Raw genomic sequence first — 27,998 nt, forward strand, 5'->3', positions numbered from 1 at the left:
ATCTTAATTGTGATGATGGTTTCACGTATGTTTGTTAAAACTTATGTAAAACTTAATCAAAACATAACCTATTGTATACTTTAAATACATGTAATTTGTTACATATAATTTTTTCTTAACAAAGCTGCTAAACAAGCAGCTATGTTCTGTTTTAGGGTCTTGGCACAGTCTTTTTATCTGGAATCTTCATTTGCTCTAATTTGCTCACCTGGTGGTAGTGGTGTGCTCAGTTGTGTCCAACTCTTTGCGACCCTATGGACTGTAGCCCACCAGGCTCCTCTGTCCATGGGGTTCTCCAGGCAAGAATACTGGAGTGGGTTGCCATTTCCTCCTCCAAATTTGCTCACCTGATTCCTACCTTTTTTTTAGTCTTTGCTTAAATATATTTCTTCAGGTTCTAGCTTGGAATCCTCATTCATATCCCACTAGATTAGTTCTCCCTTTTACATATCCTGTCCTTCAGAGCATTTCTCATAATTATGAATAATTATGAGGTATTTGTTTAATGTCATCTTTCCCCCAAACTGTAAGCTTCCTCAGGATTGGGACCATGCCTTTTTTGTTCACTAATGAATCCTAGGGATGTATTATAGGTGCTCCACTCCAGTGTTCTTGCCTGGAGAATCCCAGGGACTGGGGAGCCTGGTGGGCTGCCGTCTATGGGGTTGCACAGAGTCGGACACAACTAAAGTGACTTAGCAGCAGTAGCAGCAGCAAATATTTTTTGACTGAATTAACAAGTATCTATCCATTTATTCTGCACATATTCATTGAGCTCTACCAGTAACCAGGGACTATTCTAGGTTCTGGAGTTACAGCGATAAACAAAACAGACAAAAAAAAATCTCTGTACTCACAGAACTTATATTTAAGAGTCAGAATACAGACAGTTAAATAGCAGGTGGTAGCAAGTGCTGTGCAGAAAAATAAAGCAGGGAAGGGGAATAAGTGGTGCTGAGGCATATGGAGAATTGTCTCATTGCCCATGGAGACAGGGATTACTATCTGGGCATTGAGGAATGACCTACAAGCTCTGGACTTCTTGAAGTGGTGAGGCATAAAGGGCATTGTGTGATTAGTCCTGAAGGTCTCATGGCAGTTAGTTGAAGCTGTGAATGTTGAGCAATAGGAGGATCAGGAGTCTTGCTAGGATCACGCACAATCCATGGTTCTTTCTGTTTATCCTGCGAATAGTGATGGGGAAGTTTAGGTGTTTTATCTAGAGTACATAGAGTGCTGGATGTTTTCCTTAATTGCTCTTAATAGATTTTTAAAATTATTTATTTATTTGGTGGCACCGGGTCTTAGTTGTGGCATGAGGGATCTTTAGGTGCAGCATTTGAACCATTAGTTGCAGCATGTGGGATCTAGTTCCTGATGAGGGATCAAACCTTGACCCCTGCATTGGGAGCTTGAAATCTTAGCCCCTGGATCACCAGGGAAGTTCTGCTACTGACAGATTTGTAAAATACTAACCACCAGTAAAAATGCAAAAGGCAAAATGGTTGTCTGAGGAGGCCTTACAAATAGCTATGAAAAGAAGAGAAGAGAAAGGCAAAGGAGAAAAGGAAAGATATACCCATTTGAATGCAGGGTTCCAGAGAATAGCGAGGAGAGATAAGAAAGCCTTCCTCAATGATCAATGCAAAGAAATAGAGGGAAACAATAGAATGGGAAAGACTAGCGATCTCTTCAAAAAAATTAGAGATACCAAGAGAAATTTTCATGCAAAGTTGGGCACAATAAAGGACAGAAATGGCACGGACCCAACAGAAGCAGAAGATATTAAGAAGAGGTGGCAAGAATACACAGAAGAACTATACAAAAAAGATCTTCATGACCCAGATAACCACGATGGCGTGATCACTCACCTAGAGCCAGACATCCTGGAATGCAAAGTCAAGTGGGCCTTAGATAGCATCACTACGAACAAAGCTAGTGGAGGTGATGGAATTCCAGGTGAGCTATTTCAAATCCTAAAATAGGATACTGTGAAAGTGCTGCACTCAATATGCCAGCAAATTTGGAAAACTCAGCAGTGGCCACAGGACTGCAAAAGGTCAGTTTTCATTCCAGTCCCAAAGAAAGGCAATGTCAAATAATGCTCAAACTCCCGCACAATTGCACTCATCTCACACGCTAGTAAGATAATGCTCAAAATTCTCCAAGCCAAGCTTCAATAGTATGTGAACCGAGAACTTCCAGATATTCCAGCTGGATTTAGAAAAGGCAGAGGAACCAGAGAACAAATTGCCAACATCCCCTGGATCATCGAAAAAGCAAGAGAGTTCCAGAAAAACATCTACTTCTGCTTTATTGACTATGCCAAAGCCTTTGACTGTGTGGATCACAACAAACTGTGGAAAATTCTGAAAGAGATGATAATACCAGATCACCTGACCTGCCTCCTGAAAAATCTGTATGCGGGTCAAGAAGCAACAGTTAGAACTGAACATGGAACAACAGACTGGTTCCAAATCAGAAAAGAAGTAAGTCAAGGCTGTACACAAGCTGGAATCAAGATTGCCGGGAGAAATATCAATAACCTCAGATATGCAGCTGACACCACACTTGTGGCAGAAAGTGAAGAAGAACTAAGGAACCTCTTGATGAAAGTGAAAGAGGAGAATGAAAAAGCTGGCTTAAAACTCAACATTCAGAAAACTAAGATCATGGCATCTGGTCTCATCACTTCATGGCAAATAGATGGGGAAACAGTGAAAACAGTGACAGACTTTATTTTTGGGGGCTCCAAAATCACTGCACATGGTGACTGCAGCCATGAAATTAAAGGGTGCTTGCTCCTTGGAAGAAAAGTTATGACCAACCTAGACAGCATATTAAAAAGCAGAGACATTACTTTGCCAACAAAGGTCCGTCTAGTCAAGGCTATGGTTTTTCCTGTGGTCATGTATGGATGTGAGAGTTGGACTGTGAAGAAGGCTGAGCACCGAAGAATTGATGCTTTTTAAGTGTGGTGTTGGAGAAGACTCTTGAGAGTCCCTTGGACTGCAAGGAGATCCAAACAGTCCATTCTAAAGGAGATCAGTCCTGGGATTTCTTTGGAAGGACTGATGCTAAAGCTGAAACTCTAATATTTTGGCCACCTCATGTGAAGAGTTGACTCATTTGAAAAGACCCTGATACTGGGAAGGATTGAAAGTGGGAGGAGAAGGGGACGACAGAGGATGAGATGGTTGGATGGCATCACCGACTCAATGGACATGAGTTTGGGTAAACTCCGGGGGTTGGTGATGGACAGGGAGGCCTGGCATGCTGCAGTCCATGGGGTCGCAAAGAGTTGGACACGACTGAGTGACTGAACTGAACTTACAGTCACCAAGATTCCTCTGGGATTAGAAGTAGGAATCAGGGTTTGTTCATTCTAAATAGAAGGTGTATCTTTGAAGCTTTCAGACAATACAGTGGAAAGGGAAATGCTTGTACTCAGCTATTACATGGCAAAGGGTGTGTGCATGCATGCATGTGTATATGCTCAATTGTGTCCAACTCTTTGCAGACTGTAGCCTGCCAGCCTCCGCTATCTATGTAATTTTTCAGGCAAGAATACTGGAGTGGGTTGCCATTTCCTCTTCAAGGGGATCTTCTCGGGTTTGAAGTTGTGTCTCTTGGATCTCCTGGATTGGGAGGCAGATTCTTTACCAACTGTGCCACCTTGGAAGCCTGAGAACGGGTGATATTCTGCTGAATATAGCATATAGGGACTTGGGTTGCCTTAAATTTAAATTAGAGAATAAGAGACTGCATTTTCACTTTGGGTTTTATAATGCAGATCACACCAGCTGTAATAACATATGTAAAGATTTAGTAGAGTCTGGCTCACTGCAAGTAATCAATAAATATGGTTGTTATTATTTTAGAGACAGAAACAAAGGTGTTTGTTTGGATGCCTCTCTTCCACCCCAAACTCAATGTGTGTGTGTAGCCAGTTATTTCCCACAAACTCAGATATTTCTCCTAATTTCCCTGTTGTGATCATTCTCTCCGATATGTGGCCTTTTGTGTCTGGTTTCTTTCTCTTAACGTTTTCAAGGTTCATCCCAGTTGTAGCATTCTGTCTTTTTATGGCTGAATAATATTATGTTGGGCATCCCTAGTAACTCAGTTGGTAAAGAATCTGTCTGCAATGCGGGAGATTCCTGGGTCAGAAAGATCTGCTGGAGAAGGATAGGCTACCCACTCCAGTATTCTTGGGGTTCCCTGGTGTCTCAACTGGTAAAGAATCCATCTGCAATGCAGGAGACCTGGCTTCAGTCCTTGGGTTGGGAAGATCCCCTGGAGAAGGGAACAGCTACCCACTCCAGTATTCTGGTCTGGAGAATTCCACGAACTGTACATTCCATGGGGTCACAAAGAGTTGGTGTTGTTTTCGCTTTGGCTCCATCTCTTCATTCTTTCTGGAGTTATTTCTCCACCCTTCTCCAGTAGTGTATTTGAAAATTCTTAAAGAGATGGGAATACCAGACCATCTTACCTGCCTTCTGAGAAATCTGTATGCAGGTCAAGAAGCAACAGTTAGAACTGGACATGGAACAACAGACTGGTTCCAAATTGAGAGAGGAGTATGTCAAGACTATATATTGTCACCCTGCTTATTTAACTTCTATGCAGAGTACATCATGCAAAAAGCCAGGATGGATGAAGCACAAGCTGGAATCAAGATTGCTGGGAGAAATATCTATAACCTCACATATGCAGATAACACCACCCTTATGGCAGAAAGCAAAGAGGAACTGAAGAATCTCTTGATGAAAGTGAAAGAGGAGAGTGAAAAAGCTGGCTTAGCTCTTTCTGCCATCTTTCCGTGCTGAATGGTGCACATGAATGTCCTGGCTGATGCTCTCAAGAGTATCAAGAATGCTGAAAAGAGAGGCAAATGCCAGGTCCTTATTACGCTGTGCTCCAAAATCATCATTGGGTTTCTAACTGATGATGAATCATGGTTACATTAGCGAATTTGAAATCATTGATGATCACAGAGCTGGGAATATTGTTGTGAACCTCACAGGCAGGCTAAATAAGTGTGGAGTGATCAGCCCCATATTTGATGTACAACTCAAAGATCTAGAAAAATGGCAGAATAACCTGCTCCCATCCCATCAGTTTGATTTCATTGTACTGACAACCTCAGCTGGCATCATGGACAATGAAGAAGCAAGATGAAAACATGCAGGAGGGAAAATCTTTGGATTCTTTTTCTAGGGATGTAATACATACAAATAAAATGCCTCAGAAGGGGGAAAGGAAAAAACCTGGCTTAAATCTCACCATTCAGAAAACTAATATCATGGCATCTGGTCCCATCACTTCATGGCAAATAGATGGGGTGACATTGGAAACAGTGACCAGCTTTATTTTCTTGGGCCCCAAAATCACTGCAGCCATGAAATTAAAAGATGCTTGCTCCTTGGAAGAAAAGCTATGACCAACCTAGACAGTATATTAAAAAGCAGAGGCGTTACTTTGCCGATACAGGTCCATCTAGTCAAAGCTATGGTTTTTCCAGTAGTCATGTATGGATGTGAGAATTAGACCATAAGGAAAGCTGAGCACTGAAGAATTGATGTTTTTGAACTGTAGTGTTGGAGAAGACCCTTGAGAGTCCCTTGGACTGCAAGGAGATCTAACCAGTCCATCCTAAAGGAAGTCAGTCCAGAATATTCATTAGAAGGACTGATCCTGAATCTGAAGCTCCAACACTTTGGCCACCTGATATGAAGAACTGACACAATTCAGCGACTGAACAACAACTATTAAAAACACAATAATCTATAAGAACTTACTGAAAGCTAATACTACTTTATTAGGCTTAATGATAAAAGTCATCAACTGAATATACAATTTAACTTAAATCTTTATGGAACGACCATACAAGGTATACATAAACACTCTACTATTGTTAAATTTATGATTTATTGGTGAAAGTAATTGTACATATTGGCACATACTACACAGCAATATCTATATGAGATTGATCATATAGCCTTTTAAAACCTTCCTAACAGAGTATATTAAGGTACCAAATTAAATCAAGACTTTAAGAATGAAAGAACATAAAAAACAGTATTGTACAAATTAAGTCTTACTTTCATTTATTTATAACAAGTGCATCATCCAGGGCACTCACATGAGAGTACAGAAAATAGAGTTAAATATTTGTTTATATTGAAAAATGACATGTATCTTTGTAATAAATATGTTTCAAATTTATAACATTCTTTACAAATCAGTATTTTGTTCACTTTCCCAGATAAATCATGTTAAAGCACAAATTGATATAATAACTTTTAGGCTATCATAGAAAAGCTACCATAAAGAAGATATATAAATGACCAATAAGCTCATAAAAAGATGTTTAATATCATCAACCATTAATAAAATGTAGATCAAAACCACAGTGAGATACCACTTCATACCACTATGATGATTATAATCAAAACAATGGATGATAACAAGTGCTGAGAGGACCTGATAAAATAGGAACCCCTGTACATTGTTGGAAACATAAAATGTTAGAGCAGCTATAGAAAACAATTTGGCAGTTCCCTAAAAGTTGAAAACAGAATTACCATATGAACCAGCAATTCCACTCCTCAGCATACACCCAAGAGAAATGAAAATATATGTCTACCCAGAGACTTGTACAAAAATGTTTATATATCAGTATTATTCATAATGGCTGAAAGGTGGAAACAACTCAATGTCCACCAACTAATTAATAAATTGTGGTGTATCAATACAATATAATATTCAGTTCAGTTCAGTTCATTTGCTCAGTTCAGTTCAGTCTCTCAGTCATGTCTGACTCTTTGTGACCCCATGAATCACAGCACGCCAGGCCTCCCTGTCCATCACCATCTCCCGGAGTTCACTCAAACTCATGTCCATCGAGTCGGTGATGCCATCCAGCCATCTCATCCTCTGTCGTCCCCTTTTCCTCCTGCCCCCAATCCCTCCCAGCATCAGGGTCTTTTCCGATGAGTCAACTCTTCGCATGAGGTGGCCAAAGTACTGGAGTTTCAGCTTTAGCATCATTCCTTCCAAAGAACACCCAGGACTCAGTTGCGTCCAATTCTTTGTGACCCCATGGACTGCAGCACGCCAGGCCTCCCTGTCTATCACCAACTCCCTGGGCTTGCTCAAACTCATGTGTATTAAGTCAGTGATGCTATCCAACCATTTTATCCTCTATCTTCCCCTTCTCCTCCTGCCTTCAGTCTTTCCCAGCATCAGAGTCTTTTCCAGTGAATTATGTATTTTGTTATGTATTTTAACAGTTACATATTTTGAAGAGTTTGTTTTCTTTTGTCACTCCCCTAAGCATCTGTGACCTTGAAGTATGTTGATATAAATTGAAGGGAGGAAAAAAATTAGTATAAATATTATAAGACAAGTACTACAGATATTATAAAGAAAATTGTCTATTTGGTGTATTATAAAAGGTTTCCTTATCTACCTTTGAGAAAGGGTCTACTGAATATCACCTATCCAAGGGAGGCTATCACTGTATATCGCTTTGTCTGCTTCCTTTTAGAAAAACCTCATGATGCTCTAGGATATGCAGTTAGCAAAGCTTTGGGTCTCACAAAAGCCTGAATACGTCTTTGATTGGTTATATATTAAAGGAAATAGCCCACAGCATGGTGCCAGACAAGTGTAGAGCCCAACCAATTTGATCCTTAAGCAGGGAGAAGAATTCTATTCATCATTAAGAGGTTAGATCATAAAATGTTGTAATTATTTCAGCCTCAATTGGTTTAAAGCTTTTTTTTTTTTTTTTCAGTAAAACTTCTCTTCAAATTTTGAGGCAAGAAGACAGTTTTCATTTTGATGACCTTTTGCATTGTGTCTTTCTTCAAGTCCTCCCACCCTGCCCTGTGGCCTACTCTGTTTGCTATTCAAATCTGAATCATAATGTGCATCTGCAGGGATCGGAATCATGTGACTGACTGAAGTGTCTCTTGTCATTTATTAACATTCTTTGAATATCTAATTTTGACATATTATTTGGCTGTGTCATGAAGAAATTTGCTCCTGCTCTTGACTGTTTCAGAGGTGGGTGCATATGAAAAATTATTATTTTTTTCTCTTTCATCTCTACACAGTTATTTTTGTTTTTGTTTTTTAGTTACAAAATGGAACAAAGAATGACAGCCACATTGGGCCTTGACAGGGATCCTTTTACTTGAAGGGCCACTCCTATAATGAATGATTTTTATTCAAGTGAATATTCATATATTTCTCTGACTCTAATTTGTATGAAATGACAGCCTGCAGACCATTTTATTTGATTACAGTCCTTTCACCTTCATTATCTTTTATGTCTATTTAAACTCTGGACTTGCCATATCCATCTTGACCCTCCCCCACATCTCTCTGTTTGTATTTTCTTTCATTGCAATTTTCCTCTTTTCTCTTCTGTGGGCATTCACAGATTGTTTTTGGAGTTCATTAAAAAGAGAGTGTGTTGTCTGGGTAGAAAATTACATTTGCATGCTTGAGAGAGGCCTAAGGGTTTTTGTGGGGTTTGGCAAGGATCCTGGCTTTTTTTTCCTTTTTGGAGGGAAGAATGAGGAAAGGGGGTAATAATAAGGGATTTTTGGAAAGGAGAAAAGTAAGAGTTGTTTAGGTGATTTCTTTCCTCATTTTTCCCTTCCCATAGTATATGCATCTAGCTGATTTTCATTTTTTTTTTGCATGTATAAACCACTTGACTAACAATGGGAGAGATTAGAGACTTTTCTTAGAACTATTTTTGAATGCACAGTAGAGTTCTGCAAAGCAGAAACCTCTCTTATGGTGATAATTGTACATTTTCTAGTGAACATGGCAAGTTGCAGCATGTATACATATACATGTTTCTCCCTTGTGGTAACTGGAGGGGGTTTTATATGGGAAAATTGTTTCTTAAATTAATATGACATTTCATTTAAACTGGAATCTACGTAGAATTCTAGTTATGTTTTGAATTAGGATTCCACACTTTCAAAATTTAAGTTTTGAGGTATAATATTTAGCCCTTTTTGAAGGTGATAATGTTTTTCCTTTTTTATTAAAAGTGATATCATTTGTTATTTAGAACTTGTCATTGGTGCCCATTGGGACATTAGGGAAACCGTGGAACATTTATAATAAAAGTATATTTTTTAGCAGTGATAGAAGAATTTGGCTAAGTTCAGAGTTAATACAAAAAATGTGGGTTGCAGGCATAGGACCAAGGGTCATATGGGTCAGGATTGATCAGGAAAATCAGGGAGTTATTTTGTGCTGTGTTGGATATTCATAGGAAAATAAGTTGATTTATTATAGAGTACCCATAGAGTTGAATCTTAAAAAAAAAAAAAAAGTCTAACTGACTTATTATGTACTATAAATCCATTCAGCAAATATTTTTAATTGAATACTGACTCTGTTCATAGGGACTAGGACTAAAAAAATGAGTAAGATATAATAGTTATCCTCAAGGAACTTGTAATCACCATGACTATGTACATTTGCATCTGTGTTTGTATGTTGTCTGTAAGATCTAGAAACATAGATACTTTTATTTTATACTTATATATATATTTTTAAGATCTAAGTACAAAGGAATTATACTCCAATTAAAAAAGATCCAAGAAGTCCTTGATGAAAGGTATATTTTCCTGTTTTCAGACTTTATGTTTACCATATGGAATGTGTGTGTGTGTGTGTGTAAACAATTAGTTACAGTGTAAGTGCTGAAAAAAAGCTGTATGCAAAATAATTTGGACCACATCCACTTTTCATTCTCTACTGGATATTCACATTAGCCTATAAGGACTTCCCCGGTGGCTCAGCGATTAAGAACCTGCCTGTGATGCAGGAGACACAGAAGAAGGGAGTTCTGTCCCTGGGTCAGGAAGATCCCTTGGAGGAGGGCATGGCAACCCACTCTGGTATTCTTGCTGGGAAAATTGCATGGACAGAGGAGCCTGGTGGGCTACAGTCCATGGGGTCACACAGAGTCAGACACAAATGAAGCAACTGAGCACACACGCATCAGCATATAAACATACTTTTATTTCTTGATTCTTAAAAAAATTATCTTCTCTTAGCTCTGCTAACTTCTGTCAGCTATTGTCCTATTTCTTTCCCATGCTCTGTACTTGTTAACTCTAATTTCCCTCCTCCCATTTTTTTCTTAAACCCATTTCAGCCAGTGTTGACCATCTTATTCCAATTGTATTCTCATCAGAGTCACTGATGACCTCTACATTACTAGTTGTCATTTCTTAGTCCTTGTCTAACTTGATTATCAGTAATATTTGATATAGATTACGCCCTCATCTTTGACTGATATTCTTCACAAGGTTTCCAAGATACTCTGCTCTCTTAGTTGAAATTTCTCCTTTGATGTTCAGTTGCTCTTCTCTCTTCTTCCTCTCTTTTGTCCCTCAACTTTGAAAAGTGTTTTTTAAAAAATCACACTGTAAAAAACCAAACTATTCTTTTCTTTTGATGTGTACAGTTCTATGAATTTTAACACATGTATTAGTTCAGTTTAGTCACAGTCGTGTCCGACTCTTTGCAACTCCATGGACTACAGCACGCCAGGCTTCCCTGTCCGTAACCAACTCCTGAAACTTACTTCCATTGAGTTGGTGATGCCATCCAACCATCTCATCTTCTGTTGTCCCCTTCTCCTGCCTTCTGTCTTTCCCAGCAGTAGGGTCTTTCCTGATGTGAAGAGTCAGTTCTTCATATCAGGTCGCCAATGTATTGGAGTTTCAGCTTCAGCATCAGTCCTTCCAATAAATATTCAGAGCTGATTTTTTAAGGATTGACTGGTTTGATCTCCCTGCAGTCCAAGGGACTCTCAAGAGTCTTCTCCAACACTGCAGTTCAAAGCATCAATTCTTCAGCACTCAGTTTTCTCTATAGTCCAACTCTAACATCCATACATGACTACTGGAAAAACCATAGCTTTGACTAGATGCACCTTTGTTGGCAAAGTAATGTTTCTGCTTTTTGATGCACTGTCTAGGTTTGTCAGATTTTCTTCCAAGGGGCAAGCATAGATGTATACACCTGTATAGATTTGTGTAATCAGTACCATAATCAGGATACAGAACAATTCTATCACCCTGAAAATCTTCCTCACGTCATCTCTTTATAGTCAGACCTTTATCGCTTGGAAACCTTTGCTGTTCTCCATCATTATAATTTCATCTTTTAGAGAATGTCATATGAATGGAACTATACAGTATGTAACTTTTCTAGACTGGTTTCTTTTACTCAGCATAATACCTTTGCTATTCCTCTAAATTGTTGCATGTATCTTTTGTTTCTTCCTTCTTATTGCTGAGTAATATCCTTTGTATGGAAGTACCACAAATTGTTTATCCATTCACCTGGTGTAAAGGACTTTTGAATTGTTTTCCAGTTTGAGTTGTTTTGGGCAACTATGAACAGAACTGCTATAAACACTGATAATCAGGTTTTGTATAACAAAAGTTTTCATTCTCCAGGGAGAAATCCCAGGAGAGGGATTTCTGGGTTTATAAGAAACAAAAAAGATCTTCACGACCCAGATAATCACGATGGTGTGATCAGTAACCTAGAGTCAGACATCCTGGAATGTGAAGTCAAGTGGGCCTTAGAAAGTATCACTACGAACAAAGCTAATGGAGGTGATGGAATTCCAGTTGAGCTATTTCAAATCCTGGAAGATGATGCTCTGAAAGTGCTACACTCAATATGCCAGCACATTTGGAAAACTCAGCAGTGGCCACAGGACTGGAAAAGGTCAGTTTTCATTCCAATCCCAAAGAAAGGCAATGCCAAAGAATGCTCAAACTACAGCACAATTGCACTCATCTCACACACTAGTAAACTAATGCTCAAAATTCTCCAAGCCTGGCTTCAGCAATATGTGAACCGTGAACTTCCAGATGTTCAAGCTGGTTTTAGAAAAGGCAGAGGAACCAGAGATCAAATTGCCAATGTCCGCTGGATCATGGAAAAAGCAAGAGAGTTCCAGAAAAACATCTATTTCTGCTTTATTGAGTATGCCAAAGCCTTTAACTGTGTGGATCACAATAAACTGTGGAAAATTCTGAAAGAGATGGGAATACCAGACCACCTGACCTGCCTCTTGAGAAACCTATATGCAGGTCAGGAAGCAACAGTTAGAACTGGACATGGAACAACAGACTGGTTCCAAATAGGAAAAGGAGTACATCAAGGCTGTATATTGTCACCCTGCTTATTTAACGTCTATGCAGAGTACATCATGAGAAACACTGGGCTGGAAGAAGCACAAGCTGGAATCAAGATTGCCTAGAGAAATATCAATAACCTCAGATATGCAGATGACACCACCCTTATGGCAGAAAGTGAAGAGGAACTAAAAAGCCTCTTGATGAAAGTGAAAGAGGAGAGTGAAAAAGTTGACTTAGAGCTCAACATTCAGAAAACTAAGATCATGGCATTTGGTCCCATCACTTCATGGGAAATAGATGGGGAAACAGTGGAAACAGTGTCAGACTATTTTTCTGGGCTCCAGATTTTGAGCTCCAAAATCACTGCAGATGGTGATTGCAGCCATGAAATTAAAAGACGCTTGGAAGGAAAGTTATGACCAACCTAGATAGCATACTCAAAAGCAGAGACATTACTGTGCCAACAAAGGTCCATCTAGTCAAGGCTATGGTTTTTCCAGTGGTCATGTATGGACGTGAGAGTTGGACTGTGAAGAAAGCTGAGTGCCTAAGAATTGATGCTTTTGAACTATGGTGTTGGAGAAGACTCTTGAGAGTCCCTTGGACTGCAAGGAGATCCAACCAGTCCTTTCTAAAAGAGACCAGTCCTGGGTGTTCATTGGAAGAACTGATTCTAAAGCTGAAACTCAGTACTTTGGCCACCTCATGCGAAGAGTGGACCCATTGGAAAAGACTCTGATGCTGGGAGGGATTGGGGGCAGGAGGAGAAGGGGATGACAGAGGATGAGATGGCTGGATGGCATCACCGACTCGATGGATGTGAGTCTGAGTGAACTCCAGGAGTTGGTGATGGACAGGGAGGCCTGGCATGCTCCTATTCATGGGGTCGCAAAGAGTCAGACATGACTGAGTGACTGAACTGAACTGAAGAAACTGCCATGTGCTCTTCCAGGATGCCTGTACCATTTTGCATTCCTGCCTTCAGTGAATGAGTGTCCCAGTCTGCATCCTCACCAACACTTAGTATTGTCAATTTTAAAATTTTTTACTTGTTTTGTCTTTGTTTGTTGTTTTATCTTGTCATTATTTTGATTTTCTCCATTCTCATAAATATATATCGAAGTGTTATTGTTTTAATTTGCAGTTCTTTGAGGGCTAATGATGTTGAACATCTTTTCATGTGCCTACTTGTCATTTACATGTTTTCTTTGGGGATGTGTCCAAATCTTTTGCCTAGTTTTATTTATTTATTTTTTTCCTTTTTTTTTTTTTTCTAGTTTTAAATTAGACTCTTTGTTTACTTAATTTGAATTTTGAGAGTTTGCTGTGTATTCTGGATACAAGTCCTTTATTGGATATATGCTTTGCAGATATCACCTCCCAATCTCTTGCTTGTTTTTTACATCCTTTTAACAGTATCTCTGGTAGAGCAAAGGTTTTTAATATTAATGAAGTCTAACTTATCAGCTTTTTCTTTTGTGGATTGTGCTTTTGCTGACATGTCTAAAAACTCCTTCATATACAGTGGCTGAGCAATAAGGTCCTACTGTAAACACAGGGATCTATATTCAACGTCCTGGGATAAACCATAATGGAAAAGAATATTAAAAAGAATGTATATATGTGTATAACTGAGTCACTTTGCTGTACAGAAGAAACTAACATAACATTGTAAATCAACTGTACTTGAGTAAAGAAATGAGTTGGGGAAAAAAAAAAGCCTTTGCCTAACCCCAGGTCACAAAGATCTTCTGCTATGTCTTATTCTAAACATATTCTATTTTTACATTTTTCCTTTCAGTCTGTAATCCATTTTGAGTTAATTCTATACAAAATATGATATTTAGATTACTTTTTTTTTTTGCATATAGATGTTCCGTGTCCAACCCTGTATGTTGAAAAGACTGTCTTTATCCACAAAATACTTTTAAATCTTCACCAAAAATCAGTTGGTAATATTTGCATAAGTCTATTTCAAGACTCTGTTCTCTTTCATTGATTTATGTGTCAATCCTTTTACTGTTATCACACAATCTTTATTAGTATAGCTTTATAGTAAGTCTTGAAATCATTGTGATTCTTCTAACTTTATTCTTATCTTTTAGAATTATTTTAAACTATTCCAGTTCCTTTTAGAATCAATATATATATTTTAAAAGTTTTTGCTGATATTTTGACTTGTATTATATTAAGCCTATATAGCCTATATATACAAGCCTATATAATACAAGTCAAAATATCAACAAAAGAATTTTTTTGGTGGCTCAGTGGTAAAGAGTCTGTCTTTACCACTTTAGTAAAGTGATAAAGAATCTGTCTTTTGGTAAAGAATCTGTCTTTACCAAAGCAGGATACCTGGGTTCAGTCCCTGTGTCTGGAAGATGCCCTGGAGAAGGAAATGGCAACCCATTCCAGTATTCTTGCCTGCAAAAGTAGGAGGAGGAGGAGGACAGAGGAGCCTGACGGGCTACAGTCCATGGGATCACAGAGTTGACCACGACTCAGCAGTTAAACAAAGAGCAACAGCAAGCCTATATATCGGATTTGGAAAAATTGAAATCTTTACTTTGTTGCATATTTAATCTATAAACACAATATCTCTATTTATTTACATTTTCCTGGATTTCTTTCATCACTCTTCATAGTTTTCAGCATACAGATTCTGTAAATGTTTTGTTAGGCTTATACACCTATTTTAAAGTTGTTATAATTGGATATTTTTGAAAAACAAGGAAAATTTTCTCTTTTGGCAAGTTTGAAAATAGAAAAACAAATAGAAAAAAATCAGTAAAGCCAAAAGCTGGTTCTCTGGTATTAAGGCCAAACAAAATCAGAGAAAGGAAGGAAGGAAGGAAGGAAGTTGCTCAGTCGTGTTCGACTCTTTTCCACCCCATGAACTGCAGCACACCAGGCCTCCCTGCCCATCACCAAATCCCAGAGTCCACCCAAACCCATGTCCATTGAGTCAGTGATGCTGTCCAACCATCTCATCCTCTCTTGTCCCCTTTTCCTCCTGCCCTCAATCTTTCCCAGCATCAGGGTCTTTTCCAGTAAGTCAGCTCTTTGCATCAGGTGGCCAAAGTATTGGAGTTTCAGCTTTAACATCAGTCCTTCCAACGAACACCCAGGACTGATCTCCTTTAGGATGGACTGGTTGGATCTCCTTGCAGTCCAAGGGACTCTCAAGAGTCTTCTCCAATACCACAGTTCAAAAGCATCAATTCTTCGGCGCTCAGCTTTCTTCACAGTCCAACTCTCACATCCATACATGACCACTGGAAAAACCATAGCCTTGACTAGATGGACCTTTGTTGGCAAAGTAATGTCTCTGCTTTTTAATAAGGTTAGAAAAAAGAAAATGACGTGCTTGTCTATATGGGAACTCCCAAGGAGTTTACAAAAACGTTCCTTTTTTTCAAGTTATTAAAATTGAATATTTAAAAAAATTTTAATTTTCATTTGTACATTCCTGATATAAAGAAATCTAATTGATTTTTGTATGCTGTATCCAAGATTTTTATACCTGTATCCAAGTCCTTGCTAAATGTACTTAGTGTTAGGAATTTTTTTGTAAATTCTTTGGAAGTTTCTATATAAATAATCAAGTCTTCTTTTTTCTTACCTTCCTGCCTTCCTTCCTTTCTCAGATTTTGTTTGGCCTTAGTACCAGAGAACCAGCTTTTGGCTTTATTGATTTTTCTGTGTTGTTTTTCTATTTTCAAACGTGCCAAGAGATTGGACATTTTCCTTGCTGTTATTATTCAGTCACTAAGTCGTATCTGACTGTTTGTGACCCCATGGACTGCAGCATGCCAGGTTTCCCTGTCCTTCACTATCTCCTGAAATTTGCTCAAACTCATGCCCATTGAGTCAGAGATTAATTGTCTGTCTAGCCATCTCATCCTCTGCTGCCCTCTTCTCCTTTTGCCTTCAATCTTTCCCATCATCTTCAGTCTTTTCCAATGAGTTGGCTCTTTGTAGTAAGTGGTCAAAGTATTGGAGCTTCAGTTTCAGCCTCAGTCCTTCCAATGAATACTTTAGGGTTGACAGGTTTGATGTCTTTGCTGTTCAAAGGACTCTCAAGAGTCTTCTTCAGCACCACAATTCAAAAGCATCAATTCTTTTTAATGGCTGCATAATACTCCATTGTGCGGGGAGGGGTGGGGGGTTCAGGATGGGAAACACATGTATACCTGTGGCGGATTCATATTGATGTGTGGCAAAACCAATACAATATTGTAAAGTAAAATAAATAAATAAAAACATATTTCACATACACACACACAAAAACAAAAGCATCAATTATTTGGCACTCAGCCATCTTTATAGTCCAACTGTCACGTCCATACATAACTACTGGAAATTTTCCTTATGTTTCTATTATTTATTTCTAACTTAATCTATCATGATCCATTTCCCTACACCCTGCCCCAGGCAGCCACCAGTCTGGTATCTTTGAGTTTGGTTTCTTTTAGATTCCACATATAATCATACAATGTTTCTTTTCCCCCTAGTTAGTTACTTAGCATAATGCCTGCAAGCTCCATCCATATTGTCACAAATGGCAGAATTTCCTTCTTTTATGACTGAATAATATGCCACCATGTGTGGTGTGTGTGGGTGTGTATCTCACATCTTTATCCATTCATCTATTAACAGACAGTCATGTTAGTGTGTTGGCTATTGTGAGTAGTGCTACAGTAAACATTGGACCTATCTTTGAAATAGTGGTTTCATCTATTTTGTATGTATACCCAGAAGTAGAATTGCTGAATCATATGGTAGTTCTATTTTTAACTTTTTGAGGAACTTCTCTACTATTTCCATAGGTGACTATACCAACTTATATTCCCACCAGTAGTATACAAAAGTTCCTTTTTCTCTCCATCCTCACCAGCACTTGTTATTTCCTGTCTGTTTGATAATAACCATTCTAAACAGGTGAAAGTCATATCTCATTGTGGTTTTTATGTGTATTTCCCTGATGATTAGTGATACTGAGCACTACTTCATGTACCTGTTGTCTATTTGTATGTCTTTGGGAAAATGTATATTCAGAGCCCTTGCCCATTTTTAAATCGAATTGATTTGTTGCTCTGGAGTTGTTTGAGTTCTTAATATATTTAGAGTATTAACCAGATATAAACAATTGCCATAATCAATTGTTTCATTGTGGATTATGGAAAAGTTATTTTTTCTTAGTCCATCATTCCTTTTATATTTATCAGCTAGCATTCTTCAAAGAGAGTGTTTCCTGAGAAGTGCTAGATAGTTCCTACTAAAACATCATTGTTAGTGCTAATTTTTTCCTCTTTAGCTGAAAAGTTCAGATAAAGACTTTAAGTAATAAAAAGTTACCTCCAATGGTGGCAAATGAGGTTTTTCTTTTTTTTCTTTTCCCTTTTTTTTTTTTTTTTTTTTTTGAAGTATCTCTATGGACACATAGGTTTTTAAAAATATTTTATGGTCATAGTCATTTTTCTTTTTGATACTCAAATTGTTATTTATTTGGCTAGTGGAAGTCCTTTCCAGCTTCTTCTTGTCTCCTTTTAACATACTTTTCCTTGGAGTGCATCCTTGATTTCAGGCAATGTAGAATGGCCCAGAAAAAAATTGATACCTTCCCTGCCTAGACCTGAAATTCACCGTGGAATGGTTACTTTCAGTGGTAATGGTTTTTAGAAACAAAAACCTAGGTGCTATATGTGCTTGTTGCCACTGTGACATCATTTTTTCTAGGCCAGCCCTAAAACTGGCACAGTCACTGCTACTGCTTTTGGTTGGTTAAAGCAAGTCATGAGGCCTTCGCAGATCTAAAGGGAAACAGAATTGGATGCCTCTTGATGGAGGAGTGACATAGGCACATTGAGAAAAACACATGGGAAGAATTTGGAAAACTATGTTCCACATCTGTGGCTGGACACAAGGGATATCTCCATTCTTTTGATATTAGAAATAATGCTGACATCAGTAACCTTATAGATGTTTCGTATCATGGGGTTTATGTTCAGAAATCTTCAAGAAAATTAGAGATACCAAGGGAACATCTCATGCAAAGATGGGCACAATAAAGAACAGAAATGTAGACCTAACATAAGCAGAAGATACTAAGAAGAGGTGACAAGGATACGCAGAACAACTATACAAAAAAGATCTTAATGACCCAGATAACCACAATGGTGTGATCACTCATCTAGAGCCAGACATCCTGGAGTCAAGTGGGAAGCATCATTACGAACAAAGCTAGTGGAGGTGGTGGAATTCCAGCTGAGCCATTTCAAATCCTAAACAATGATCTGTTAAACGTGCTGCACTCAATATGCCAGCAAATTTGGAAAACTCAGCAGTGGCCACAGGACTGGAAAAGGTCAGTTTTCATTCCAGCCCCAAAGAAGGGCAATGCCAAAGAATGTTCAAACTACTCCACAATTGCATTCATTTCACATGCTAGCAAGGTAATGCTCAAAATCCTTCAAGATAGGCTTCAATAGTACATGAACTGAGAACTTCCAGATGTGCAAGCTGGATTTAGAAAAGGCAGAGGAACCAGAGATCAAATTGCAAACATCTGTTGATAGAAAAAGCAAGAGAATTCCAGAAAAACATCTGCTTCATTGACTATGCTAAAGCCTTTGACAGTGTGGAAAGCAACAAATTGTGGAAAATTCTGAAAGAGATGGGAATACCAGACCATTTTGCTTACCTCCTACGAAACCTGTATATAAGTAAAGAAGCAACAGTTAGAACTGGACATGGAACAACAGACTGGTTCCAAATTGGAAAAGCAGTATGTCAAGGCTGAATAATTGTCACCCTGCTTATTTAACTTCTGTACAGAGTACATCATAAGAAATGCTGGACTGGATGAAGCACAAGCTGGAATCAAGATTGCCTGGAGAAATATCAATAACCTCATATATGCAGATGACACTACCATTATGGCAGAAAGTGAAGAGGAACTAAAGAGCCTCTTGATGAAAGTGAAAGAGGAGAATGAAAAAAGCTGGCTTAAAACTCAACATTCAGAAAACAAAGATCATGGCAGCTGGTCTCATCACTTCATAGCTAATAGTTGGGGAAACATTGGAAACAGTGGTAGACTTCATTTTCTTGGGGTCCAAAATCACTGCAGATGGTGATTGCAGCCACGATATTAAAAGACACTTGCTCCTTGGAAGAAAAGCTATGACCATCCTAGACAACATATTAAAAAGCAGAGACATTACTTTGCCGACAAAGATCTTAATAGTCAAAGCTGTGGTTTTCCATTAGTCATGTATAGATGTGAGAGTTGGGACCATAAAGAAGTCTGAGCACTGAAGAATTGATGCTTTCAAACTGTGGTGCTGAAGAAGATCTTGAGAGTCCCTTGGACAGTAAGGAGATCAAACCAGCAATCCTAAAGGAAATCAGTCCTGAAGATTCATTGGAAGGAGTGATGCTGAAGCTGAAGCTCCAATACTTTGGCCACCTGGTGTGAAGAGCCGACTCATTAGAAAAGACCCTGATGCTGGGAAAGATTGAGGGAGAAGGAGAAGAGGGCATCAGAGGATGAGAAGGCTGGACAGCATCACTGATGCAACGAAAATGAACTTGGCAAACTTTGGGAGATGGTAAGGGACAGAGAGGCCTGGTGTGCTGCAGTCCATGGAGTCGCAAAGAGTTGAACACAACTGGGCGACTGAACAACAACAAAAACTAGTACAGGAATGCTCATAGCAGTTTTTTTCATGTTTGCCAAATTTTGGAAGTGACCAAGATGTCCTTCAGAAGGTGAGTGGATAAATAAACTTTGGTACATCTAAACATTGGAATATTACTCAGCATAAAAATGAAATGAACTATCAAGCCATGAAAAGGCTTGGAGGAACCTTAAAGCACAGTCTCTGCTTTTCAGCACGCTGTCTAGGTTTGTTATAGCTTTCCTGCCAAGAAGCAAGTGTCTTCTGATTTCATGGCTGCAGTCACCATATGCAGTGATTTTAGAGCCCAAGAAGAGGAAATCTGTCACTACTTCCACCTTTTCCCCCTTTGAAAGTGAAAATGAAAGTTGCTTGGTCATGTCCAGCTCTTTGTGACCCATGGACTACATACAGTTCACGGAATTCTCCAGGCCATAATACTGGAGTGGGTAGCCTTTCCCTTCTCCAGGGGATCTTCCCATCCCAGGGATTGAACCCAGGTCTCCCACGTTGCAGGCAGATTATTTACCAGCTGAGCCACAGGGAAGCCCCTTTCCCCCTCTCTTTGCAATGAAATAATGGGGCCAGATGCCATGATCTTAGTTTTTTAATATTTAGTTTTAAGCTGGCTCTTTCACTTTCCTCCTTCACCCTCATCAAGAGTCTGAAGTATGTGAGGCATACTTTATTTTAATTTTAAGCAAATATAGTGCACCAAATTCAACACAAATTAGCAAAAAAGTCAGTATAGTAGAGGTTAGTCATTGTTGGCTCAAAAAATATCCATTAAAATTAGAGTAATTGGAAAAGAATTTGAAAAAGAATATATGTATATTATTTTACATATATATATCAGTTTTATATATAAAACTGAACCAATTTGCTATACAGCAGAAATTAACACAATATTGTAAATCAACTATATTTGTTATTAAATTTTAAAAAAATTTTAAAATTTTTAAAGAGACAAATGAGAGTAACGAGAATTTTTTAGTATAAAGATGATGTGTTTCACAGGTAGTTCTTAATTATGCATTCATGGAATGATCATTCAGTGTATGGATTATCCAGGTAATTTGTTTCTAATTTCCTTTTGCCTCCCTTCTGTTGATTACTCTTTTCTTATTTTATACCTACAAAAGAGTTGGGCAGGAAAAGAGATGAGATGAAAATAAAAAAGATAGCAGTTTTTTCTGGTGAGCAATTGTGTTCAGAAGTAAAAATATTGAAACTAATGACAAACTAATTTTAAAAATTGCTAGTGGTTTTCAGTATTTGCTGCTTTAATACTTATTGCCTAGATTGTTTATTATAGAAAGAGGAGATTGGCATTTCAGGTTAGTAAAGGAAGACATCAATGATATTCATCATATATCCTTTATTTTTATAGTTAGAAAATACCAATGTCATACTGTTTCTGAAATAAAAATGGCATGGATTTAAGGAGTTAAATATGATAATTTATAATATGATAACTTTTACATATTGCCAATAAATGGAATTTTGATTTTTCTTTTCATCCTCTCTGTGTACTACTTTAGCTGAAGGTATTGGTAAAAGGTTTCTCTTATTCCTCTATTATCTGCCTAGGAGTTTTACATAAACCTATCTGATAGACTATTTCATTTGATAGTATCTTACTATCAAGGGAGAAACTCACAAAAGCACTAATGTCATAATGAAGCTTTGCCCACCTCGATGAAACAGTTTATATTATATAGATAATTTGTTTTGCCTTTTGCTAATACTGTTACTGCTTAAAATGTTCTTCCTTTAAAAATATGGCTAGTTTCAAACTTATTAAAAGTAGATCTTTAAAAATGCTAACCTTTACTTAGAAATTTCTCTTATAGAGTGTTTGAACTTTAAAAGATCCCAATACAGCATTTAAAGAAATATTCTAACTGAACTTCCCTCTGTGTATTATTCATGTAAAACAGGGCTCTGTAGACCCTTATATAATACCCCCGTCATAATTTTCATGTATTTTTATTTTATTACTGTTATTTTTATTGAATTATAGTTGATTTGCCATGTTGTGGTAGTTTCAGGTATACAGCAAAGTGATTCAGTGTCATATATGTATACAAGTATACATATGTGTGTGTGCATGCTAAGTTGCTTCAGTCATGTCCGACTTGGAGGGAAGCTATGCCAGGAGTTAGGGGTAGAAGAAGGCACTGTGAGCTCAGCCTCTCAGTCGTGTCCGACTCTGAAACCCCATGGACTGTAGCCCACCAGGGTCCTCAGTCCATGGAATTTTCCAAGCAAGAATGCTGGAGTGGGTTGCCAGTTTCCTTCTCCTGGGGATCTTCCTGACCCATGGATCGAGCATGCGTCTCTGGTGTCTCCTGCATCGGCAGGTGGATTCTTCACCACCGCGCTATGTGGGAGGCCCAGAAGAAGGCAGATTTATGAAGTATGGTATACCTGTGAGCCATCAAAGTGATGACATCAAGTAGGCAGTTGACTATAAGGATTTCAAGTTTAGAAAAGTGTCCTAAATTATAGATGTAAATAACTAATGTGGACTAATCAGTATAAACCTAGGGCTTCTATTTAAAACATACAATATTCGGAGCACAGTTGAATAAAACATCTCAGCATACACTTCATCATCAGAAAACTTTCACTCTTGTGACTTAACCTTGGCTTTACTCTGGTTTAATAAGAAGTCTTACTTTTCTTTTCACTCACAGGGATGAAGAGCTAAGAAAAAGTACTGCTCTTAGTTGTTATATTGCAGGGTCCCCCTAGAGGCTGTTTCTTTTCTGCTACCCTAACTCAGGTTTTGCTTGCTTCCCCTCATCTTGCAGCATCCTGCTCGTTTCCACTTTGAACCAAAAAGAAAGGAAATGATTTTGCTTACATATGCACTGTTTTCCTGAGATTACCCTTTGCCACTTTTTTCCAGTCTCGAATTCTCTTTTGAATTCTCTGCCGCTTCCTGTCCTTTGAAGGCTGGAACTGTTATAAAAGCTAATTGGCATCAAACACAAAAGATTATTCATTAACTTTTCTCTAAGACCTGCAGCTCCTTCCAAGCCTGATTCTAATTTTTTTAAAGGACCCATCTCTTTCTTTTCTTCTGAACAGACATTTTAGAATATGTTTGAATAGAACATGCACAATTTTTAAGCAACTGCTTTATATGCCGTATTTAGTTTGAAAGTTATTTTCCCATAGAAACAATATTATAAATGGTGGTTTGGTTTCTCCAGCCACCTCCAAAGCCTTTTAAACTTGTGTCACAGTGGTATTTAATCTATAATTGATAATAGCTATATCCTTGTTTCTTGGGCACAGTGACACATTTCCCATAAATTAGTATTGCATAGAGACAAGGACTGTACCTCCAGGGCCCCAGTAATTTAACTTTGTACACTAGCAGCATAGAATCATAGACGGTATGAGCTAGAAGGGACTATAACACAGTCTCAACTATTTATTTTATGAGGAAGAAAACTAAGCCAGGAAAACTAAATGATTTTTCCTCAGTGGCATCTTCTTATTTTACATCACTGAAACTTATGTATGTTGATTCCTTTGTTAGAATTCCATATAAACACCTTAATATCCATCAAAATTCAGTTCTGTGAAACTTTCTGTGTCAACCGTTGTCTCCTTGGATATAGTGGGTCACTCCAGTCTCTGTGTTAGCACCATACATTGTATATAGCTCTTGTAGCACTTGTTAGCTGCAAGTTGTGTTACCTTGTATAATTCACCAAATATCTTTATACTTCAGTTTGTTCATCCATAAAATAATTATAATCATAATACTTCATAGGGTTGATATGAAAACAAAATGAGGTAGTATATGTAAACAGCTTATGACAGTGTCTGGTGCATAGTAAATGGATGTAGCTATTATTATTATCATCATGCTTTGTGATTTTTTAATGAGAATACTTGTCTTACCTACTGAACTCCTCAGTTCTTTCTCAAAGTCAGAAATATCATATATTACTCACTTTGTAAGCATTATATGTTTTTAATGAAACTTTTTATTTTGAGATAATTGTAAATTGGCATACACTTGTAAAAAAAATAATACAGAAAAATCCCTGTGTCCTTTACCTAATTTCCCCTAGTAGTAAACCTTGCAGACAGTTCTACAATATCACAACCAGGAGACTGATATTGATACAGTCAAAATTCAAAGCATTTCTATTGCCACAAGGATCTCAGGTATTGTCCTTTTATAGCCACACATTTCTTTCCGATATCCCTCTCCAAGTAACATCCTTAATCCCTGGCAACCACTGATCTGTTCTCTGTTCCTTTAATTTTATTATTTCAGGAATGTTATATAAAAGGAATAACACAATATATAACTCAGCATAATTTACTCAACATAATTCTATGAAAATTCATCAAAGTTGTTTGTTGCATGTATTATTACTGAAATTATTGTTGCATTGTGTTCCACAGTATGGATATGCATGCCAAACATGGTGTGGATGCCACATGGTATGGATAAATATACTTATGTTTAACTCTCCATTCAAAGATATCTGAATTATTTCCAGTTCCTAGCTATTAGGAATAAAACTTCTTTGAACATCATGTACAGTTTTTGTGTGAACATAAGATTTTTTTTTTCATTTAATTCATTCACCTTTTATTTCTCTTTTAGCAAACATCAGATAATATGAACAAAATTGTATTGTTCACTATAGTTATGCACATTCTTATTTGCTTTATGTGTTACAAACCTACTTAAGCAGATAAAATTCACTGAAGAAATTAGACATATCCAGAACTCTGACATATACTTTTCTAAGTTAGGACAAAAGGAAGCTTATCAAATTTCCCTAAGAGATCAGCATTATACAACAAAATAAATTAGTATATGCTGCTTTTAAGTTAACACCTGCCATTTTTCAGACGTTTTTAGGTTACAGCTAAAATAATTTTTATCTCGTTTTATGACAAAAGAACAAAAACTGAAACATGCAAATCCTATTCATAACTGTATTAGCCATTTAAAAAATAAAAATAAAAAATATCATCAAGAAAATACTTCCCTTGTGGCTCGGTCAGTAAAGAGTCTACCTGCAATGCAGGAGACCTGGGTTCGATTCCTGGGTCAGGAAGATCACCTGGAGAAGGAAATGGCAACCCACTCCAGTATTCTTGCTTGGAGAATCCCATGGACAGAGGAGCCTAGCAGATTACAGTCTATGGGGTCACAAGAGTCGGACATGACTGAGCGAATAAGCACACACACAGCACACAAGAAAATGCTACTCATTCTGCTAGAAAAAGATAGCTACCAATAGAATACTTTATATATAGATGGAATTTACAATAAGTAGATTTCACTGTATCTTGTTTTATTGTTTAATGCTTCTCTTTTAATTTTGAAGTAACAGAACCCCCCCCCCAAAAAAATCCAGATGTAGGATTACAAAACCAACAGCCTTCAGAATATATTTTGTTTAGCAAGCAGAATGATTCTTAATCTTTGGAAGTGTAGTGCCTTCATGCAGTACTTATTTTCCTCAAGATAACCACAGCAGTTCCCCACACTGTCGCCTGCTGAGCATGTAATACTGATACCCTGTTTTTCATATTGTAAAACCCAGTTGTTACTGTTGTTGTTTAGTCACTCAGTTGTGTCTGACTCTTTGTGACACCATGGACAATAGCCCACCAGGCTCCTCTGTCCATAGAATTTTCCAGTCAAGATTACTGGAGAACATAAGTTTTTATTTCCCTAGGATAAATGCCTAGGAGTGCAATTGCTGGATCATGCTTAACATGGTGGTTGCATGTTTAGTTTTTAGAGAAACTACCAAACTGTTTTCTAGCATGCTGTACCATTTTGCAGTCCCACCAACAACTTAATGAGTGATCCATTTTCTCCACATCCTCACCAGCATTTGGTGATGTTGCTAATTTTTTTAATCCAGTCTGATGAAGTATATAGAGATATCTCATAGCATTTTTCATTTGCATTTCTCTTATAGCATATGATGTTGAACATCTTTTCATGTCCTTATTTGTCCTTTTTGGTGAAATATATGTTCACGTCTTTTTCCCATTTGTTATTTGGATTTTTTTAACAGTTGAGTTTTAAGAATATATTCTAAATACTAGTCCTTTTTTGGCTTTATCATTTGCAATATTTTCTCCTAATCTGTAGCTTGTCTTTTTATCCTATTAACAAGTCCTTTCATAGAGCAAAAGGTTATAATTTTTATTAAGTCCAGTTTACAATTTTTTGTTTTATGGATTGTCCTAAGAACTCTTTGCCTAGCTATCAATCCTGAAGATTTTATTTTTTTTCTAAACATTTTATAGTTTTGCATTCTGCATTTAAAGTTCATGATCCATTTTACCATTTTGAGTTAATTTTTAATGTGTGAGGTTTAAGTTTATTATTATTATTTTTTGGCTGAGGATATCCAAATGTATTTTTTTGTTAAAAAGACTTTCTTTCCTCTATTGAATTGCTTTTGCACTTTTGTGAAAAATATGATTAGAGCAATATTGAAGAAAACAAGGTTAATATACAAAAGTCAGTTTCTTTCCTCTAGACCAGCAATGAGTAGTTAGATTGAAATGAAAAATAAAACACTGTTTATATCAGACAAGAAGGAAGTAAAGAAAGACAGACAGACTTAGAAATAAATCTAAGAAAATATGTATAAGACCTATATGAGGAAAATTACAAAACTCTAAAGAAGGAAATCAAAGAAGAACTAAATAAATGAAGAGATATTTCATGTTCATGGATAAGAAAACTCTAACTATAGTTAGGGCTTCCCTAGTGGTTCAGAGGAGCCTGGCAGGCTACAGTCTATGGGGTCACAAAGAGTCAGACACAACTGAGTGACTAACACACGTGCATGCACACATACACACCCACACAAATAGAGTTAAGACTCAATATAGTTAAGATCTCTGTCTAGATTCAGTACAATCCCAGTCAGAATACCAGCAAATTGCTTTGTGGATATTGACAAACTGTTTCTAAAGTTTATGAGGAAAGGCAAAAGATCCAGAAATCTTTTCGAGGTTGATCAAAGTTAAAGAACTGAGACTACCTGACTTTTAAGATATACCTCTGGTAGGCTGCGGTCCATGGGGTCGCTGAGTCGGACACGACTGAGGAACTTCACTTTCATGTTTCACTTTCATGCATTGGAGAAGGAAATGGCAACCCACTCCAGTGTTCTTGCCTGGAGAATCCCAGGGATGGCAGAGCCTGGTGGGCTGCCATCTATGGGGTCACACAGAGTCGGAAACGACTGAAGTGACTTAGCAGCAGCAGCATAAAGCTATAATAGTCAAGACAGTTTTATTTTGGCAAAAGAATAGACAGATTAATGGAACAGAGTAGGGAACTCAAAAGTACACTCACAGAAATATAGTCAACTGAACTTTGACAAAAGAGCAAATAGAAAAAAAAGATAGATAGTCTTTTCAACTAATTGGTGCTGGAAGAACTGGACATTCACATGAAAGAAATGGATATAGACAATGAATTTACACCTTTCACAAAAACTAACCCAAAATGGATCATAAACTTAAATGTAAAATGCAAAACTATATAACTTCTACAAGTTACATAGGGGAAAAAATCTTGAGTCTGGCAGTGAGTTTTAGTTGTAACACCCAAAGTGTGATCTATGAAAGAAAAAAATTGATATGATGGATTACCTTAAATTAAAATCTTCTGTTTTGTGAAGGACACTGTTAAGAGAATGAATAGACAAGCTACAGACTTGGAGAAAATATTTGCAAATGATATACCTGATAACAGACAATTATCCAAAAAATGTGAAGTGAAAGTTGCTCAGTCATGTCCATCTCTTTGTGACCCCATGGACTATATAGTCCGTGGAATTCTCCAGGCCAGAATACTGGAGTGGGTGGGTAGCCTTTCTCTTCTTGAGGGGATCTTCTCAAGAAACCAAGGGATCAAACCCAGGTCTCCCATATTGCAGGCAGATTCTTTGTAAAGAATCTTTAAATAATTTAAATTAATTTATTATATTACATTATTAATTATAAAAAGTTCTATAAAATATTTAAAGAATCTATAGAATTTAAATTTAAAGAATTCTTTAAAGAATCCACCTGCAGTGAGAGAGACAGATGG

General features: G+C 37.5%; 1 protein-coding gene and 1 pseudogene across 1 annotated transcript in view; both read left to right on the top strand.

Annotated features, from left to right (window-relative positions):
* Positions 1 to 27,998, top strand: part of ZSWIM5 (zinc finger SWIM-type containing 5) — a 161,333-nt gene that overhangs the window by 48,257 nt on the left and 85,078 nt on the right. The window lies entirely within an intron of this gene.
* Positions 3 to 27,996, top strand: LOC139182253 (small ribosomal subunit protein uS8-like; annotated as a pseudogene).

This window comes from Bos indicus, chromosome 3 (genome assembly GCF_029378745.1).
Source record: "Bos indicus isolate NIAB-ARS_2022 breed Sahiwal x Tharparkar chromosome 3, NIAB-ARS_B.indTharparkar_mat_pri_1.0, whole genome shotgun sequence".
Classification (NCBI taxonomy): Eukaryota; Metazoa; Chordata; class Mammalia; order Artiodactyla; family Bovidae; genus Bos; species Bos indicus.